This window comes from Erinaceus europaeus, chromosome 12 (assembly GCF_950295315.1).
Source record: "Erinaceus europaeus chromosome 12, mEriEur2.1, whole genome shotgun sequence".
Classification (NCBI taxonomy): Eukaryota; Metazoa; Chordata; class Mammalia; order Eulipotyphla; family Erinaceidae; genus Erinaceus; species Erinaceus europaeus.
In genome coordinates, this window is record NC_080173.1 from 7819497 (window position 1) to 7839389 (window position 19893).

General features: G+C 37.6%; 1 pseudogene; it reads right to left on the reverse strand.

Moving 5' to 3' along the window:
* Window positions 1–3011: 3011 nt before the first annotated feature.
* Window positions 3012–3159, reverse strand: LOC132542153 (U1 spliceosomal RNA; annotated as a pseudogene).
* Window positions 3160–19893: the final 16734 nt, after the last annotated feature.

Consider the following 19893-nt stretch of genomic DNA (forward strand, 5'->3'; position numbering starts at 1 on the left):
TCATTTGTTAGTTGATTCATATCGCTTTTGCACTTTCTCATGCTTTGCCTGGGAGGTAAAAAAGGGAGAGGCAGGTTGGTAAAATACCTTACTTGAATAAAGTGTTTTTGCCAAGGGTGTAACCCAGGTTCAAGTCTGGCCCTCATAACATTAAAGGATGCTTTGGTTTTGTGTTCTCTTTCATCTCCTTCATTTTTTCTGTGATAAAAAACAAAACGAGGGTTAAGGGGGTCCGGTGGTAGCAGCGGGTTAAACGCACATGGCGCAAAATGCAAGGACCTGAGTAAGGATTCCGGTTCGAACCCGGGCTCCCCACCTGCAGGGGGATCATTTCACAGGCAGTGAAGCAGGTCTGCAGGTGTCTCTTCCCCCCTCTTTGTTTTCCCCTCCTCTTTCAATTCCTCTCTGTCCTATCCAATAACAACAGCAATAACAATAATAACAACAACAACAAGGGCAACAAAAATGCGGAAAAAACGTCTCGAGGAGCAGTAGATTCTTAGTGCGGGCACCAAGCCCCAGCCATAACCCTAGAGGCAAAACAAACAAACAAACAAACAAAACGAACAAAAAAGCCAAAAGAACAACAAAAAATGGGAGAGGTAGGCAGTTGAGATAATGATATTTATTATATAGGAATTATGGAAGTGGCAGGGAGGTAGCACAATGGGTAATGTGCTTTACTCTCGAGTATGAGGTCCTGAGTGTTTGCTTGGTTTGTACTAGAGTCCTGCTCAGCTCTGGCTTATGGTGGTGCTTGGGATTGAACCTGGGAGCTCAGAACCTCAGGCATGAAAGTTGTTTACATAACCATTATGCTATCTCTCCAGTCTCAGAAATCTCACTCTAGCACAATTTCTCTCCGTCCTATCAACAAAAAATTGAAAAAAAAAATGGCCACAGGAGCAGTGGATTCGTAGTGCAGGCGCTGAGCCCCAGTGATAAGCCAGGAGAAAGAGAGGGAGAGGGAGAGGGAGAGAGGGAGAGAGGGAGAGAGGGAGAGAGGGAGAGAGAGATAGAGAATCTGTACTAATAACACTGGGTTTTCTTCAGTGTGCTGTATGAATTTCATACAAGACTCTTTATCTTCCCTGGACATGATTAATGTCAACATATATCAACACCGATATCGACCTTCCCTTAAGGGTCATCTACCATGGGGAACAATAAAAGGTACTAGAACTAAAACAATAAAAAAAGACAAGAAGAAGAAGAATAAATAAGGGTGGGAAGAAAATCCATCTATTTCATCAGTAAGCCTCAAATAAATATATGATGTTGCTAGCAGTGCCCTTGGAGTCCTAACGTGATACAAACTGACAGACAAATGTTTTTCCTGGTAGAGAGTTGTGACCTATTTAGCTCAAAAGAGCAAGGGACTGAGTTAATTCTTTTAAAATATCACACTCTTGATATTTCAAACATTTTCCTTTGTTGCTCTTTAATGGGAGACACTTGTCAAGGAAAGAAAATATCCGGCTTCTGGGAATTCCCTTGTGAAGTTACAAAGGATACAAATGTGGCCTGAGATACCATGAGCATTCCAAGAACCTTCAGACATATCCTACTGCTCTTCCCATTTATTGCTCAGGTTTTCACTTGGTACTTGACTATGCTCCCAGACTCCATCTCACTGTACTTTTCTTACGCAGAAAAAAATCCCCCACTAGGGATGTGTGTGTGAGTTGGGGGAGGGGGGTAGTGGTGGTGTTTGACTCACAAGTTTTAGACACCTGTGGTTTGCTACTAACTTCCAAAGAGTTATTTTTAACCTTCAAAATAAAAATGACTAAAAAAAAAAAAAGAAGAAATCAGCATGTGGGGAGTTTGGTGGTAGCGCAGCGGGTTTAGCGCACGTGGCACAAAGAGCAAGGACCAGCATAAGGATCCTGGTTCGAGCCCCCGGCTCCCCACCTGCAGGGGAGTCGCTTCACAGGTGGTGAAGCAGGTCTGCAGGTGTCTGTCTTTCTCTCCCCCTCTCTGTCTTCCTCTCCTCTCTCCATTTCTCTAAGTCCTATCCAACAATGATCACATCAATAACAACAACAATAATAACTACAACAAAAAAAAAACAAGGGCAACAAAAAAGGGAAAATAAATACTTTAAAAAATCAGCATGTTATGTCATCAGGAAAAGGAAGCTGATGAATCCTGTGGTTTGTTTTGCTTAATAATTAAAAAGAAAAAAAGATTCTTCACTGGAATTTCTTATCCAATTTGTTATGAGATCAAAGTAGTCTTTTTCCCAGAACTTTAGTGTTTTCCTCTATTATTTGGAAAGATCAAGTCAAGTATATAAGGCCTCTAAGGACTTCATGGGAGAAAGAGTGTGATTGTTGTGATTAATTTGATTAGGGCTACTTAGTTCCTAATAATTGACAAACAAATTATCAGAAAGTGAAGCAGCAAAAAAAAGTAATTTTCTACCTTTTTCTTTCTTTTTTTTTCCCCTTTTGATCATCATTCAGTGGGGCTTCAAAGCTCTAGGCTGATTTTTTTTTTTCAGTGCCTAGTGTTTTCATGTGGTATAGAGAGGCTCAAATGTAAGCAACCTGCATGGCAAAGGTAACCTACCTTACAAGTCCCCCATAGATACTTTTCTTAGGGATCTATAATAAAATGAAAACACGGGCAATGCAGGATGCCACAAACTCATGATGTTTTAAATTAAACTAAAATATTTAAAATGATGTTTTGAAATTAAAAGAAAAGCCTTCTTTCTAGGTCTCTTAACTAAAATAAGTCTTGTGACCAGATCCTTAGAACCTTAACCTGGAAATAAATCTTGTAATTTTATTATCCTATTTCATAGATGAGAAATCTGCATCTCAAAGCTCCCAAGTTACAGGACATAATGAGATAAAGAATACTTGTAAAGAAAGAAAGAGAGAGAGAGACAGAGAGAGACAGAGAGAGAGAAAGAGAGAGAGAGGAAAATAGCACACACCTACTTAATTTCAAGAATAATTATTAAAATACAGCTACGATCAAGTTTTGATTTTTTTTTTTTTCAGGGGCGAGAACAAATGCAATCCTTTATCAGCACAAATTATGCAGTTTTCCACATCTGGGGATTAGCACATCCTGAGTGCAATGGATAAGCCTCGGCCTGGGAAAACTACCTTCCTGACCAAGATATCTTCCCTGCCAGGTAAGTAGCAGCTAAGATAAATTTCAAAGTCTCAAAACTATCCTCTCTGCAAAAAAATGTTTGATATGAGGACTATAATGACTATAAGTAAATCTGATACATAGAATTATGCCCTGACAGAAGACAGAATGACAAGAAGAACGGAGTAGATGAAGGCTTTGTACAGGGTGTCATTTGAGATGGGTCAGAAAATGTGGGTAGTGTTTATATACTAAAGACATTTTGGGTAGAGGGAACAGAATCCATTTAGTCACACATTCATTCATTTTCTCATTCACTCACCATCTAGGAAGACAGGACAATAGAGGAAGCATTGTGTTTAATCCCAGACTATGAGAATCTTAATCTTTAGGGAGGAGGACTGATTGGAAAAACAGCTAGCTGATCAGTTCATCTATATCATAAAATATGTATAAGACAACGGAAGATATAAAACAGGGACGGGGGAATTGGGATCTAATTGTGAAAAGATTTGAATCCCAGTTTGACCTTGAAAATCAGACCCAGTCCTTCTCTCTTTCTTTCTTTCTTTTATTGTTTTATTTATAAAAAGGAAATATTGACAAAACCATAGGATAAGAGGGGTACAACGCTACACAATTCCCACCACCAGCTCTCCGTATCCCCTCCACTCCCCTTATATCTTTCCTATTCTTTATCCCTCTGTGAGTATGGACCCAAGGTCATTGTGGGATGTAGAAGGTGGAAGGTCTGGCTTCTGTAATTGCTTCTCCACTGAATATGGGCAGTGACAGGTCGATCCATACACCAAGCCTGTCTCTGTCTTTCCCTAGTAGGGAAGGGTTCTGGGGAAGCGGAGCTCCAGAACACATTGGTGGGGTGGTCTGTCCAGGGAAGTCTGGTCATCATCATGGTAGCACCTGGAACCTGGTGGCCTTTTAAATCCAATGTTGTTGCTTCTGTGCCATCTCCAGGTCACCTTCAAGTCTTCTTTTCTTACTTTTACTTGAGTCTCTATGGAGAGATAGCTCTATAAAAGCCTTCCGGTCTTCTCTCTGTTCATCTCCATTTAACCATCATACTTCTATTAAGAAAAAAATTAAATTTCAAACCATAGCTTCTATACCGTTTAGTCCCACCCTACTTAATTATAATTTCAGTGGTCAAATCTTATTCAAACTGTAATTAAAATGAAGTAAAATATAAACTGCTTTTTGATTTACCATAAATGCTTTGTTCTTTCTTCTCCTCAAACCCTTTACTCTTATTTTATAACCCTTGGCTTAAAAATCCTGTTTTTATATTGCATAAAAATCAATACCAATACTTATGTCTGTTAAGACCTTATTTTCAGTTTTTTCTTTTTTTTTGTTCAAATTATTTTTTAAAATTTATTTATAAAGAGGAAACATTGACAAAACCATAGGATAAGAGGGGTACAACTCCATACAATTCCCACCACCAACTCTCCATATCCCATACCCTCCCCTGATAGATTTCCTATTCTTTATCCCTCTGGGAGTATGGACCCAGGGTCAGTGTGGGATGCAGAAGGTGGAAGGTCTGGCTTCTGTAATTGCTTCCCTGCTGAACATGGGCAGTGACTGGTCAATCCATACCCCCTTCCTTCCTTCCTTCCTTCCTTCCTTCCTTCCTTCCTTCCTTCCTTCCTTCCTTCCTTGATTTCTTCCTTTCACTTGCTTCCAGGGTTATCACTGGATCTCAGTGCCTGCACTATGATTCCACTGCTCCTGATGGCCATGTTTTTCCCATTGTTGTTGGATAAGACAGAGAGAAATTGAGAGAGGAGGGGAAGGCAGAAAGGGGGAGAGAAAGACAGACACCTGCAGACCTGCTTCATTGCTTGTGAAACGACCTCCCTGCAGGTGGGGAGCCGGGGGCTCAAACTAGGATCCTTGAGCCAGTATTTCTTATACAATGATGTCCCTGTGGAGTTAAAACACCTCAGAAAAACAAATACAAAATATCAGGGAGACTGGAAGGACTCGAGGCAAGCTACAAGACCCAGAAAGGTAGAGGGACTAAGGTTCTATGAGTCAGGGCTCCCAGCCTTCTGCTCTGACCACGAGAGAAAAATCCTCCTTAGAACAGACGAGGAACTCACCCCTCATGATGCCAGATGGCTCTCTGCCTATGTCTTTGGCTCCTACTAATAGCCAAGTTATGTCCTGTTAGACTTTGTTCCACAGCTAGGTGGAAACATAGTAGCAATGAAGTGGCTCATCGTTAAACATACCTGGGGCAGGTACTAGGGAGAGAGCTGAAATGCACTAAACAGCAAATTCCAAGTCTGAAATCAGGACTCTTCAGTTTACTTAGTAAAAGTATTTGGAAGTCAGGGCAAGATGACTTCAGGTTGAAGGAAAGGTGGGGAATACCTTTGAAATTTTTATTTACTTATTTATTTATGTTTATTAATGAGACACTTCTACTTTGGGATAGTGTATTCCCATGAGGAATGAGATGACCTGAAAGTCTGCTGACACAGTCATATGCATTGCTTGTTAAGATACATACTTTGACATTGATCTAAATGGAAAATTATCCTCCGGGGGGAGGTAGATAGCATAATGGTCATGCAAACAGACTTTCAGGCCTGAGGCTCTGAAGTCTCAGGTTCAGTCCCCTGTACTACCATAAGACAGAGCTAATCAGTGCTCTGGTTAAAATAAATAAATAAATCACTACATCATTTTAACATGGATTTAAAAGCCCAATAATAAGAACATACTGTGATCATTAATGCCATGGGGATATAAGTGCTTCTTAGACAAGATCTTGGAAACACAACTGCAAGAATACCTTTTAAAATGAAAAAAAAAAAATCAGTATTGAGATCCATACCTATATCTAGGTATATTTACAAGCACCTGGGAGAAATGAGTAATAATATTTTTTTCTTATGAAAATATAAATAGAGGGAAGCTGATATACTCAATAATTTTTATAGTATAGGCTATATAAATTCAGCGTTTGTGTGGGTAAAATGTGGCATTTAAAAATTAAATTTAGTAGTATATATAAAATTGAAAATTTATTCAAAATCGTAAAAAGGGAAATTGCATTATGGAATGTGTGTATAGTAGTCAAGAATAAAAAAAAAAAGACAAGAACAGGTTTTATAAAAGTCAGAAAGTACTAGCACCAGGGTTTGAGAGAAGATTTTACTCAGAGGACACATACACAGGAAGTTCTAGGGACTAAGGCTTTTTTCTTTCTTTCTTTTTTTTTTTCCTTTCCCTTGATGGTGGTTACACAGACGCTTGCTTTATTGTTTAACTGTCTCAATATTCTTTATGTAGTTTTCTGTATGTATGTTATGACTCACAATAAAAAAAGTTTTTAAAAAGTTGAGTAGCACCAGAAGAGTGCGTAATAAGAAGCAGCTGTTTCTTACTCCACCTGTCTTCAGCCTTTAATTCCTTCTCAACAGATGAAGTGACCTCAGCTGTTTCTAATGCCATTGATCTTCATTGTCTAAAGAAAATGTTTGTGTGTCAAATTTTAATTAAAAAGTATACATAATGCTTTCACTTCTTTCTATAGAGGTTAGAGTATCAGCTCCGGTATTCATTCTTCAAAATACACGTTAAAATTCAGGTGGGACTCTCCCCTCTCTCCAGCTTCTGAATACTTCTGGTTAAACTGATACTCAGTGTATGTATTTTCATAATTCAGCAAGTTTTATTTATAGTTGACCCACCCACTACTTTGGGATTTTAGTGTATACTCTCTTGTTCGTGTTTGTTGTGTCTCGCTTTCCCCACCCCCTTCCCTTAGCCAGTGTTTTGCTCAGCTCTGGTTTATGGTGGTGCTGGGAACTGAACCTGGGGTATAAAAATCTTGTGCATAACCACTATGCTATCTTTTAGCCCCCTGTTTATATCCTGATAATTAATAGCTGTATCCCTCTCTTTTATTTTTCTTTGTATTTTCTTCTATATAACCATTCATTACTTGGTGCCAGGGATTTCAGTAAAGAAATATAGCTTTTCTAAGAGTATTCCAATATTAGATAGCATCGGTTTGGAGTATGTGTGTGTGTGTGTGTGTGTGTGTGTGTGTGTGTGTGTGTGTGTGAGATAGGTGAGCAGGAGTAGAGGCAGTAGAAAGACAGAAAGAGGGTATGTTCACTCTCGTGTGTGTGTGTGTGTGTGTGTGTGTGTGTGTTTCTGGTAGCTTTAAAAAATAATTCTTTTTTTAAAAATTTTTAAAAAATTTTTTATTTAAGAAAGAATTAACAAAACCATAGGGTAGGAGGGGTACAATTCCACACAATACCCACCACCCAATCTCCATATCCCACCCTCTCCCCTGATAGCTTTCCCATTCTCTATCCCTCTGGGAATACGAACCCAGGGTCATTGTGGGGTGCAGAAGGTAGAAGGTCTGGCTTCTGTAATTGCTTCCCCGCTAAACATGTAAACATGGGTGTTGACTGGTTGGTCCACAATCCCAGTCTGCCTCTCTCTTTCCCTAGTAGGGTGGGTCTCTGGGGAAGCGGAGCTCCAGGACACATTGGTGGGGTCTTCACTCTAGGGAAGCCTGGCCGGCATCCTGATGACATCTGGAACCTGGTGACTGAAAAGAGAGTTAACATGCGAAGCCAAACAAATTGTTGAGCAATCATGGACCCAAAGCTTGGAATAGTGGAGAGGAAGTATTAGGGGGGTACTCACTGCAAACTCTAGTGTACTTCTACTTTCAGGTATATATTTTGCAGTAGTTTACAGATACGTGTGAACATATGCTCTCTCTCACAGAAACTGGTGTATATCTAGGTTTGGGGACTTTGTTAGAAAGTGAACCACCTGAGATGGAATTAGAGTATACTATGAAAGGAAAGGTCTCACCCAAGTAATGAAGCTGAAGGGTTGTCATTCCACACGTGAAGTCTCTGGACACAGTCTGAAGTGAAGCATGTCGAGGTGGCAATCGTTGTGTTGGTTAGGTTGTGATCGGCAGATGCAATATTATTTGATATGGATTGGGAGAGGATATGGATATGGGAAAGTGGGCCCTATCCAAGGGTTCCAGGACTCAGGGAAGTAGAGGCTCTATAGTGGAGATGTGAGGTTCCTGCTGTCTTAGGGTTCAAAAAGACAATCAATAGTTAATGTTATCATCACATTATTTGGTAATTGGGTTAACTTTGAAAAGTCCTTTTGTTAGGGTTTGCTGTACAGTGCCCAGTATCTTGTATATAGCTGTGCTATTGGTTGCTTCTGATCTACTTGGTCTAGGCTTTTGAGAGAGTCTGCATATCAATTACACAGCCTATATATTAAAAAGATTCAGTCTGTGTTTTAAAAAACTTTGAGACATGCAATTAATTTTCCCCCTTTCATATTAATTGACTAGTGATTTATATGACTACATTTTACTAGGAGTGTACATAAACACCATTCCCACCACCAAAAGACTGTGAGCCATCCTCCCACCCACCCCCACCCCCCACTGTCCCAGGAAGCTGCATGTCTGCCCCTCACCACAGGGTTTTTACTTCGGTGCCCTACTTACAGTTTGGTGAGGTCCTGCTTTTAGTTTACCTTTCAGATCTTCTTACTGAACTTCTGTTGATGAGTGGGATCATCCCATACTCATCTTTATCTTTCTGACTTAGCTCACTTAACATAATTCCTTCTAGCTCTGTCCAAGATGGGTCAGAGAAGGTGGGTTCATTGTTCTTGATAGCTGCATAGTATTCCATTGTGTATATATACCATAGATTTCTCAGCCACTCATCTGTTGTTGGACACCTGGGTTGCTTCCAGGTTTTAGCTATTATGAATTGTGCTACTATGAACATAGGAGTACACACCTCTTTTTGGTTGGGTGTTATGGAGTCCTTGGGGTATAACCCCAGGAGAGGAACTACTGGATCATATGGAAGGTCCATGTCTAGCCTTCTGAGAGTTTTCCAGACTGCTCTCCACAGAGGCTGTACCAATTTACATTCCCACCAGCAATGTAAAGGGGTTCCTCTGTCCCCACAACCTCTCCAGCATTTGTTGCTGTTGTCCTTTTTGATGTATGCCTTTCTTACAGGAGTGAGGTGGTATCTTAGTGTTGTCTTAATTTGCATTTCTCTGACAATCAGTGACCTGGAGCAGTTTTTCATATGTTTGTTAGCCTTTTGGATCTCCTCTGTAGTGAATGTTTTGTTCGTATCCTCTGCCCATGTTTGGATGGGGTCATTTGCTTTTTTGGTGTTAAGTTTGCTGAGCTCTTTATATATGTTGGTGATTAGTTTCTTGTCTGAAGTATGGCATGTGAAGATATTCTCCCATTCTGTGAGGGGTCTTTTTGTTTGTTTAATAGTTTCTTTGGATGTGCAGAAGCTTTTCAATTGGATGTAGTCCCATTGATTTGTTTCTGCTTTAGTCTTCCTTGCAATTGGGTTTGATTCATCAAAGATGTCCTTGAGGTGTAGGTGGGAAACTGTTTTACTAATGTTTTCCTCTAAGTATTTGATTGTTTCTGATCTGATATCCAGGTCTTTGATCCATTTGGAGTTGATTTTTGTTTCTGGTGAGATAAAGTGGTTCAATTTCATTCTTCTGCATGTTACAACCCAGTTTTCCCAGCACCATTTATTGAAGAGAGCCTCCTTCTTCCATGTAATCCTTTGGGCCCCCTTATTAAAGATTAGATGTCCATAGGTGTGGGGATTTATTTCTGGGCTTTCAATTCTGTTCCACTGGTCTGTGTGCCTATTTTTGTTCCAGTACCATGCTGTTTTGATGATGATGGCTTTATAATATAGTTTTAGGTCTGGGAGTGTGATACCTCCATTTCTGTTTCTTTTCCTTAAGATGGTTTTGGCAATTCTAGGTGTTTTCAGGTTCCAGATAAATGATTATAGTGTTTGTTCTATTCTCTTAAAGGCTTGGTGGAACTTTGATGGGTATTGCATTAAATTTGTATATAGCTCTGGGGAGAATATTCATTTTGATGATATTTATTCTTCCAATCCCTGAGCATAGAATATCTTTCCATTTCTTGGTATCGGTTTCTATTTCCTTGAGTAGCGACTCATAGTTTTCAGTATATAAGTCTTTCACTTCTTTGGTCAACTTTATTCCTAGGTATTTGATTTATTTTGCTGAAACAGTAAATGGGAGTGATTTCTGGATGTCTTCTTCTTCAGATTTAGTGTTTGCATAAAGAAATGCCACTGATTTTTGTACATTGATTTTGTAGCCTGATACCTTGCTATATTGCCTAATAACTTCCAGTAATTTTCTGCTGGATTCTTTAGGTCTTTCTATGCATACTATCATATCATCTGCAAATAGTGAGAGCTTGACTTCTTCCCTTCCAATCTGTATTCCTTTGATTTCTTTCTCTTGCCTGATTGCTATAGCAAGAACTTCCAATACTATGTTGAAGAGTAACAGTGACAGTGGACAGCCCTGTCTAGTCCCCGATCTGAGGGGGAATGCTTTCAGCTTCTGTCCATTGAGTATGATGTTGGCTGTAGGTTTTCTATATATAGACTCCACTATCTTGAGGAATTTCCCATCTATTCCCATTGTTTGTAGACTTTTGAGCATGAATGGGTGTTGCATTTTGTCAAAGGCTTTCTCTGCATCTATTGAGATAATCATGTGATTTTTGGCTTTGCTTTTATTGATGTGGTGAATGACATTGATTGACTTATGGATGTTGAACCAACCTTGCATTTCTGGGATGAATCCCACTTGGTCATGATGACCAATGTTTTTGATATGTTGCTGTAACTGGTTGGCCAAGATCTTGTTTAATATTTTGGCACCTATGTTCATCAGAGATATTGGTCTGTAGTTTTCCTTTTTTGTTCTGTCCCTATCAGCTTTTGGTATCAGCGTGATGTTGGCTTCATAGAAAGTGGAAGGGAGTATTCCTGTTTCTTCAATCTTATGGAAAAGCTTAAGAAGTATGGGTAGTAACTGTTTCCTGAAAGTTTTGTAGAATTCGTTTTTGAAGCCATCTGGTCCAGGACTTTTGTTGTTGGGGATTCTTTTTTTTTTTTTTTTATTAAGGGGGAAAAGCAAAATTAAAAAGAAATTGTTAATAACGATTTCAATTTCTTTGTCTGTGATTGGTGCATTTAGATTTTGTAGTTCTTCTTGGTTCAGTTTTGGAAGGGCATATGCTTCTAGGAATTGTTCCATTTCTTCCAGATTCTCTAGCTTGGTGGCGTATAGTTCTTTATAGAAGTTTCGCAGGATTCTCTGTATTTCTGTGGTGTCAGTTGTGATATCTCCTCCATCATTTACAATTCTATTAATTTGAGTCTTCTCTCTTTTTTGTTTGGTGAGTCTGGCTAGGGGTTTGTCAATTTTGTTTAATCTTTCAAAGAACCAACATTTGGCTTCATTGATCTTTTGTATGGTTCTTTTATTTTCGATGTTGTTTATTTCTGCTCTAATTTTAGTGTTTTGTGTCCTTCTGGTTGCTTTACGGTTCCTTTGTTCCTCTTCCTCTAAGTCCTTGAGGTGTGCAGTAAGGTCGTTCATTTGAGCTTCTTCTTGGTGTTTAATATGTGATTGTATGGCTGTAAGTTTCCCTCTCAGTACTGCTTTAGCTGTGTCCCAAATATTTTGATAGGTTGTGTCTTCATTTTCATTTGTTTCCAGGAACATTTGAATTTCCTGCTTGAGTGAATCTCTGACCCAGTGGTTCTTAAGGATTATGTTGTTTAGTTTCCAAATTCTGTGACTTTTAATAATTTTCTGTTTGTTGTTAAATGTTAGTTTTACTCCACTGTGGTCTGAGAAGATACTTGGGATGATTTAGATACTCTTGAATTTATTGATGTTGTCTTTGTGGCCTAACATGTGGTCTGTCCTTGGGTATGTGTTATGTGGATTTGAAAAGAAGGTGTATTTCAGTTTTTTGGGTTGAAGGGCTCTGAAAATGTCCCAGAGGTCTAGTCTGTCAATCTCTTCATTTAATTCTCTTGTATCTTTGTTGGTTCTCTGCTTTGTTGATCTGTCTAAGTGTGAGAGTGGTGTATTGAAGTCTCCCACTATTATTGTATTACTATTGATATATTTTTGAAATTCTTTCAGTAAGTGCTTGACGTATTTAGATGGTCCCTCATTGGGTACATAGATGCTAATGATTGTTAAGTCTTCTTGGCTGATTGATCCTCTAATCATTATGTAATATCCTTGCCTATCTTTTATTACTTTATTTAATTTAAAATCTATGTTTTCTGAGATGAGAATGGCTGTTCCTGCTCTTTTTTGTGGTCCATTAGCCTGTATGATAGGTTCCATCCTTTTACTTTAAGTCTGTTATTATCTTGTTGTGACAGATGGGATTCTTGCAAGCAGCATATTGTTGGATTATGTTTTCTGATCCATCCCCCAAATCTGTGCCTTTTGATGGGTGAGTTTAAGCCATTGACATTTATTGATATTATGGATTTAATGTATTGTAGTGCCATTGTTCAAAAGAAAAAAAAATTTCTTTGTTTGCTCTGATATATTGCCAGTATTATAGTGATGTTCTTGTTTATAAGAGGTCTTTTAGAACCTCTTTCAGGGCCGGTTTGGTGATGGTTGCCTCCTTTAACTGTTGTTTGTCTAAGAAGGTTTTGATCCCTCCATCTAGTTTGAATGAAAGTCTAGCAGGATATATTATCCTTGGTTGAAACCCTTTTTCATTCAGGGCTCAATAGATATCTTGCCATTCTCTTCTGGCTTTTAGAGTTTGAGTGGAGAAGTCTGCAGATAATCTTATGGGTTTTCCCCTCTATGTGACTTTTTGTTTCTCTCTTGCAGCCTTTAGGATCCTTTCTTTATCCTTACTTCTTCTCATTGTGACTATGATGTGTCTTGGTGTCTTCAGGTCTGAGTTGATTCTGTTTGGTACTCTCTGGGCCTCTTGAATCTTGATGTCCTTTCTGTTATTCAGGTCTGGGAAGTTTTCTTCTATTATTTCCTCTAGAATGTTTGCTTCGCCTTCCTCTCTTTCTTCCTCTGGCAGGCCAATTATACGAATGTTACTTCTTTTGAGATCATCTCATATGTCTCTGTTGTTGTTTTCAGTGTCTCTCAATCTCTTTTTAAGCTCTTTCACCTCTTTCTTAGTTTTCTCTAACTCATCCTCTGTCTGACTAATTCTGTTTTCTGCTTCTGTTAGTCTGCTTTCCCTTGCCTCAGCTTCTTTCTTCATTACAGCTATTTCAGCTTTCAGTTCTCTAATTGCCTCAAGATAATCAGTATTTTCCTTGGGGGGGTCTCATCTGTTGTTTCCCTAATACTGCCATTCCTTTCCTCCAATGTTGTTTTCATTTCTTTGATTAATAAGTTTATTATTGCTTGCATACTTTTCTTATCTATGGTTACTTCTGGCTGATTTGTAGTTTCTTCTGGGCTCTTCTCTTCATTCATTGGAGTAGCAGTTTTATTTTTGATCTACCCATTTTTTTTATTTATGTGTTTCTTTTTTTATGCTCTATTGTTCCTCATCTGTTGTGTCTTGAGTACAAGCAACACTGTACTAAATACCTTTATGACAATTGCACTCACCAACCTCAGGAATTACAGTAGCAATTGAAGCAAGTATTGAAGCAGTTTAATCACTACCAGTTAGCCAAACTATTTCTCCAGTCCATGAAAAAATATTAACCAAATCCCAGTGAAGAAGAAAGAGAAAAGAAAGAAGGTATAGCAAGAATAGACAGTTATGCAAATCTACTATCCATTGTATATTCTAGGGGTAAGAGGAGGGTAAAGGGAACTAGAGCAGAGATACACACATAGAGAGTCCACTCTGAGTCAGATTTCTTCCCCCAAATAATTCATGAATTCAAAAAGTCAAAGAAGAAGGAATGAAGAAGTGTATGACAAGATAAAAAGAAAAAAAGACAAGTGAGAGAAAAGGGAAAAGATAAGAAAAAGAGCTGTAATTAAAGAGCAGTGAAAGGAAAGGTTTTTTTTGATTACTTTATTTTTAATTTAATTTAATTTAATTTTTTTAATTAGCTAGGAGGAGGAGGGAGGGGAGAGTCTGTAGAGGAGGTAGGAGTAAGGAGACAGTTCCTCCCACTATAGATAATATGCCTACTACCCTAGCAATGAAAGATACCCTAAGAGTTAATTCTGATCATCCTAAAGGGGGGGAAGATATATGCCTTTATATAATATTAATAATAAAATAGAGCAGGGTAAAAAAAAAAATACCCTGTCCCATATTACCTCAAACCTCGTGATCAGAGATAGCTGATTGTTAAGAATGAGAAAAAAAAAAAAAAACCTCAGGACTAGACAAAGATAGCTGAAATAGACAGTTATGCAAATCTACTATCCACTGTATATTCTAGGGGTAGCTAAAGGAGGAAGGGAAGTTGAGCAGAGACAGTTGCAGTGAGAGTCCACACTGAGTCAGAATTCTTCCCCAAAATAATTCCCAAATGTGTATCAGTGAATTCAAAAAAGCACACTTTTTGGTGGTGTGGGGGCTGGGGCTTGTGGCTTTGGGAGCTGTAGGATTAAGGAAGAAAGGATGACAAGAATGAGAAAAAGAAAAAAAAAAGAAAGAGAGAGAGAAAAATGAAAAAGATAAGAAAAAGAACAGTCATAAAAGAGCAGTGAATGGAAAGAGTTTTTTTTAAATTTATTTATTTTTAATTAATTAGCTATGTGGGGTGAGGTGGGGGGGTTGGCTACTTAGAAAGAAAAAAGGCCAGAGGTTTCAGAAGGGTATAGACTTAGAATGAATGATACTCCCTGGTGGGACAGGAATTTTCACAAAATAAAGAAGTTGATATTGATAAGACTTTCACTTTTATAATCACTTGGTTTGAAAAAAAATGTAAAAAACACTCCAACGTTTGCTGATAAAGAGTCCCTTCTTCAAGCTCTATCAAATGTCTATTGAGAGATCTCAGGTCTGAGCCAACCTCCACCTCACTGAAGGGAGTCTTGATGCTGCTGTGTCTCTGTCTCTCCGTCTCTCTCACCTGAGCAATTTGGCCTTTATAAATAAATCCGTATCTTCTCTATGGAGATTGGCAAGACTCTTAAGATCACCCCAGCTGTAAGATCTACTCCATTAAAAGTTAATTAACTGGCTCAGCAGTGTTTTTAAGGCCAGCTCCAACAATAAGGTCCATATGCTTTCAACTTGTTTGAAAAGCATCTTGTTTCCTATTTTCATAGGGAGTCTTAGAAAATGTTCCTCTTTTAATAGCTGAAACTCATAGCAATATTTTAGGAGTAAATTTGATAGAAAATTTTAGAGAACTCAATTATGTGTGGTCCAAAACTATATAAAGATTTGCTACTTGTCCATATGAAAGTACATGGAGACAGCTTTTTGTTTCTACTGTTTTGTTCTGTCACTGTTCTAGCCAATGACCAGTCTGTGATCTATGATGCTTCTCAAACCTCAGCCATTGTGCATCATGCCCAAGATGGAAAAGGAAGTTGGAATTAGATCTCCACTGTGGTTTCTCCCAGACATTATTATGTCTCCTAGAAGTTGCTCACACAATTTCACTTATATCTCATTGATCAGAAATCAATCACTTCATCTAGTTTCAAGGCAAATTATAACTATAGATTTTATTTCAGCAATCATTTGCCGAGAAAAATAATTAGATGCTTTTACTATAAAAGAATGGATACTCTAGGTAGGAATGGACAACTAGTCATCTTAACCAAAATTAACCATTTCATAATTTTTTATTTATCCTGAGAAAATGACTTTAGGAAGGTAAATGGTTATTTGATAACATCTTGATGGGAGATTGGGAGCTTAGTGGTAATGACGGACCATTGAGATACCATTATTTTCATCCTGAATGGAGAGGCTCTGCCTTCTAAACTCCATTTCCTTTAATGCAATTTAATGTACATGACTTTTTCTGCTTCATCTCAACCACATATGACACATGCAGGAATTGCATGTGCTTGAAATTTTAACTCTTCATGCTGAAACTTGTCTTTCTTTTCTCAAATTCTTAGAACACTTAAAGTTTATATCAAACAATAGAATTAATATATTGAAAAGGTATATTGAACTTTATTATTATTATTATTTTACCAAAGCACTGCTCAGCTCTGTCTTATGGTGGTGGAGGTAGTGGTGGTAGGGGGGATTGAACCTGGGACTTTGGAGCCTCAAGCATGAGTCTCTTTGCATAACTATTATACTATTTACTCCCACCCTGAACTTTATGCTATATGTTATACATTCTTCTAAGAGCCAGTAAAACAAAGGTAAACAAAACAGATACAATTGTCTAAGTAAAAAAAAAAAGTAATAACAGATAATGTGCTTTATGTATAGGTAAATATTAGCAAAACAGTGCATAGATATAAGATTGTAGGGAATGCTGGAAGTGGGGAATTGTAATTTTAAAAATAAATTGCTCCACTGAGATGTGGATTTTTAAACAAAAAGGTAAGGAAATTACTCACCCAGAATTCAGAGAAAAGGATATTTCAGGCCATGAATGAGGAAGTGTAGAGGTCAGAACTGTGAACTTGCCTATTCCATGACTATTAGTTTTTTTTTTTTAGCTATATAGTTCTATTGGAGTGAACAAGTGAGAAATGAGGTCAAAAACTAAATCAGAATGTTCATGGTCACTTAAAACTGTCTGCTGTCTAAGCTGTAAAGCAGTTCAAAGATTTTAGCAAAGGAAGAGCTTAATAAGTTTTAAATTACAGACACCCTGCAAGTTGTTGAATGAAAATCAGACTAGAGGAATGAAATGAAAGAGAGTACTTTTGGAGTCCACTATTATAACTTAAGAAAACATTATGTAGACATTATCTAGAGAGAATAAGTTATACCAATAATATGTTCTAACAGATTGGACATGAGGAATCAAGAATGACATAGAGGTGAATGAAGAAGATACTTGTGATTTCGCTAAGAGTGAGAAGAATTTTAAGATATCTTAGTAATTGAGTCTGTTATACTCAAACTTATACTCATGGAGGAGTTGAATAGTCTTTTTCAGTGGAATATAAATTTAAATATAGAGCTTCATATTGATAAAAGTCACCAAATAATGGGTCTAAGTTAAAAAAAAGAATTCTCTTTATTCTGGATTATTTCAGTGTTTAAAAGTAGCAAAGATGATAAAAAAAAAATCAAAGGATAATGATGTCAGTTAAAAAAAAAAGGTGGAAGGGATGACCCACTGTGTTGACAACATAACATCAGATCAAATGAGGACTAATGCTTGATCTTGATGTTAGCAATATTGAGTGTCTGGGTAACCTAAGAGTTATGGTTTATTTGGGACAAATGACTGGCTAATGTGACTTTTGAATGATATAGAAAAATAATCACTGAATACAATGAATATTTTCCTAGTGAGAGAGCACATGATTACTTTTCCAAGATGTGAGAAATAAAAGGATGTTGTTGACTTGGGAATGATGAGGCTGAAAAAGAAAAAGTTGATTTAAGAGTAAAAGGAAATGGTTGGAGTAACAAATATTCTTGCATTTGCAATTAAAGGAGACTCTTCAGATAAAAGCTGAAATAGTTTACTTTTAGTCACAAGAAACCCAAGTGTTTGGGTACAGAAATGGTAGTTGGTGAGTGACCTAGAGAAAATTTAGTGTGTGTTCTTTATGCCTTACCATGTTTCTCCTTATGTCATTGATATTATCTGCTAGGATTATACATTTCTACTGGCCAGAAACTGTCTTGTGCATTTTTTTTTCCCACACCTGTCCACCCAAGCAATGAGTAATTGTTTATTAAACTTTGATGAATGACATGACACTGTCTGGGCACTCTAATACTGCTTGGAAATAATTGTGTCAACAGAACAGGGCGTCAGAAGGATTCTTGTAAAATCTAGTGATGATAATTACTAACAAAGACGATCATAATGTAGATTTTGCCAGTAGGCTGCTAAAAGATTGATAAACTAAAACACTGCTTCTTGTTTGTTTTCTTCGCAGAGCTGGGATTTAGCACATAAGAGGTTTCAATGTTTTAAAGTCATTTTTTTTTTCTGTTTTGAATTCAGCTAGAGAGACAGAGAAAAGACTCTACTGTCATAGCAATTCCTATATGGTGTAGGGATTCAATCCTGAACCATGCGCATGGCATGGCATATGTACAACTTAATGAGCTGTTTGTCCCGCCCATAACTGCTTTTATAAAATTTCTTTGAAGTACTACTCTTCTTGGATTCATTGTTTACCTGTTAATTTTTTTTGTGTGTGTGTATGTGTGTGTGTGGTGAAACACATTACACAGGAAATGAAAAAGAAATTACATATGTAATGAAGTAGATCACAAGTAGTTAAATAAATACAACAATCCCTGAAATCAAATCAAGAAAAAAAAATTACCACATTCACAACAGGAGTTTCAGGTTCTCTGGTAATCACTGATCCTTAGATAATTGCTCTTCTTACTTGTGTAACAATGATTTCCTTTTTAAAAAAAGTTATTTAGCATCTATCTATGTACCTTTAGGCTAAAGTCAGTTTTATCTGCCTTTGAATTTTATGGATAGAGTCTTGGTGTACAGATTCCTTTGTGTGCAATTTATTGTGTCTGTACCAATGTTACTATTTGGAGAATTTAGGGCGAGGTATTTGGGAAATACTAATATAGCAATATTTCTGAATGTGAAATGAAAAAGAAAAACAATACAATTAATAAATTAAAATATACATCATTTAAAATGTGTATACAGTCGTCCCTTGCTACTTCATTCCTCGACTTTTGCTGCTTCACTCGTGGAAGTTTTCTCAAATATATTCATTAAAAAGTTGATCGAGACAGTGAAAATGATATAGAGCATACCCGGTTGTCTGAGTCAATTATACACCCCTGTCTTACAATTAGAATTAAAACAACTGGGAGTCGGGCGGTAGCGCAGCGGGTTAAGCGCACATGGCGCAAAGCGCAGGGACCGACTTAAGAATCCCGGTTTGAGCCCCCTGCTCCCCACCTGCAGGGGAGTCGCTTCACAAGCGGTGAAGCAGGTCTGCAGGTGTCTATCTTTCTCTCCCCCTCTCTGTCTTCCCTTCCCCTCTCCATTTTTCTCTGTCCTATCCAACAACAACGACATCAATAACAACAACAATAATAACTACAACAATAAAAAAATACAAGGCAACAAAAAAGGAAATAAATAAATATAAAAAAAATAATTAAAATGACTGTCCTGTCCGTGTGGACTGTAGGCCTCTATATTCAAGCACCCACTGCAAATCTTTCACCGCCAGGTACAGACACTCCAGACGCTTGATGTGTGTGTGTGTGTGTGTGTGTGTGTGTGTGTGTGTGTGTGTGTGTAAACCCAGCCAGTCGGAGTGTGAGAATTTAAACTGTTTTAGAATTCCTCTGATGTAGCTTGTAACTAACTAATAAAAGCCATGAGGCCCAACGGTCAGCACTACCTTGTTATCTTCCTAAAGAATAGCAAGGTTGTAAGTCACACTGAACCTCAAAGTTCCATGAATCCACATGAGTCTCTGAGTAGTTATTTATTTGAATACATCCTGCATGGAGACTGAAGTTATAGAGAGCCACACACTTGTGTGTGTAAGCCCACACTTGAGTGCTTCCAATTTTTGATGCAATCATAAGCAATATTATAAGCATGAATATATTCTGCATATATTATAGCATACATCAGAAAAATCCGATGTAAACGTTCAGTTTGGTACATTTGAACAAACTAAGTATATCTATGACAAAACCATTTGCATCTAGTATATTAATTTCTTTCTCAAAGATGATATTTTTTTTGTTTTTGATATTTTCATAAATAATTCATA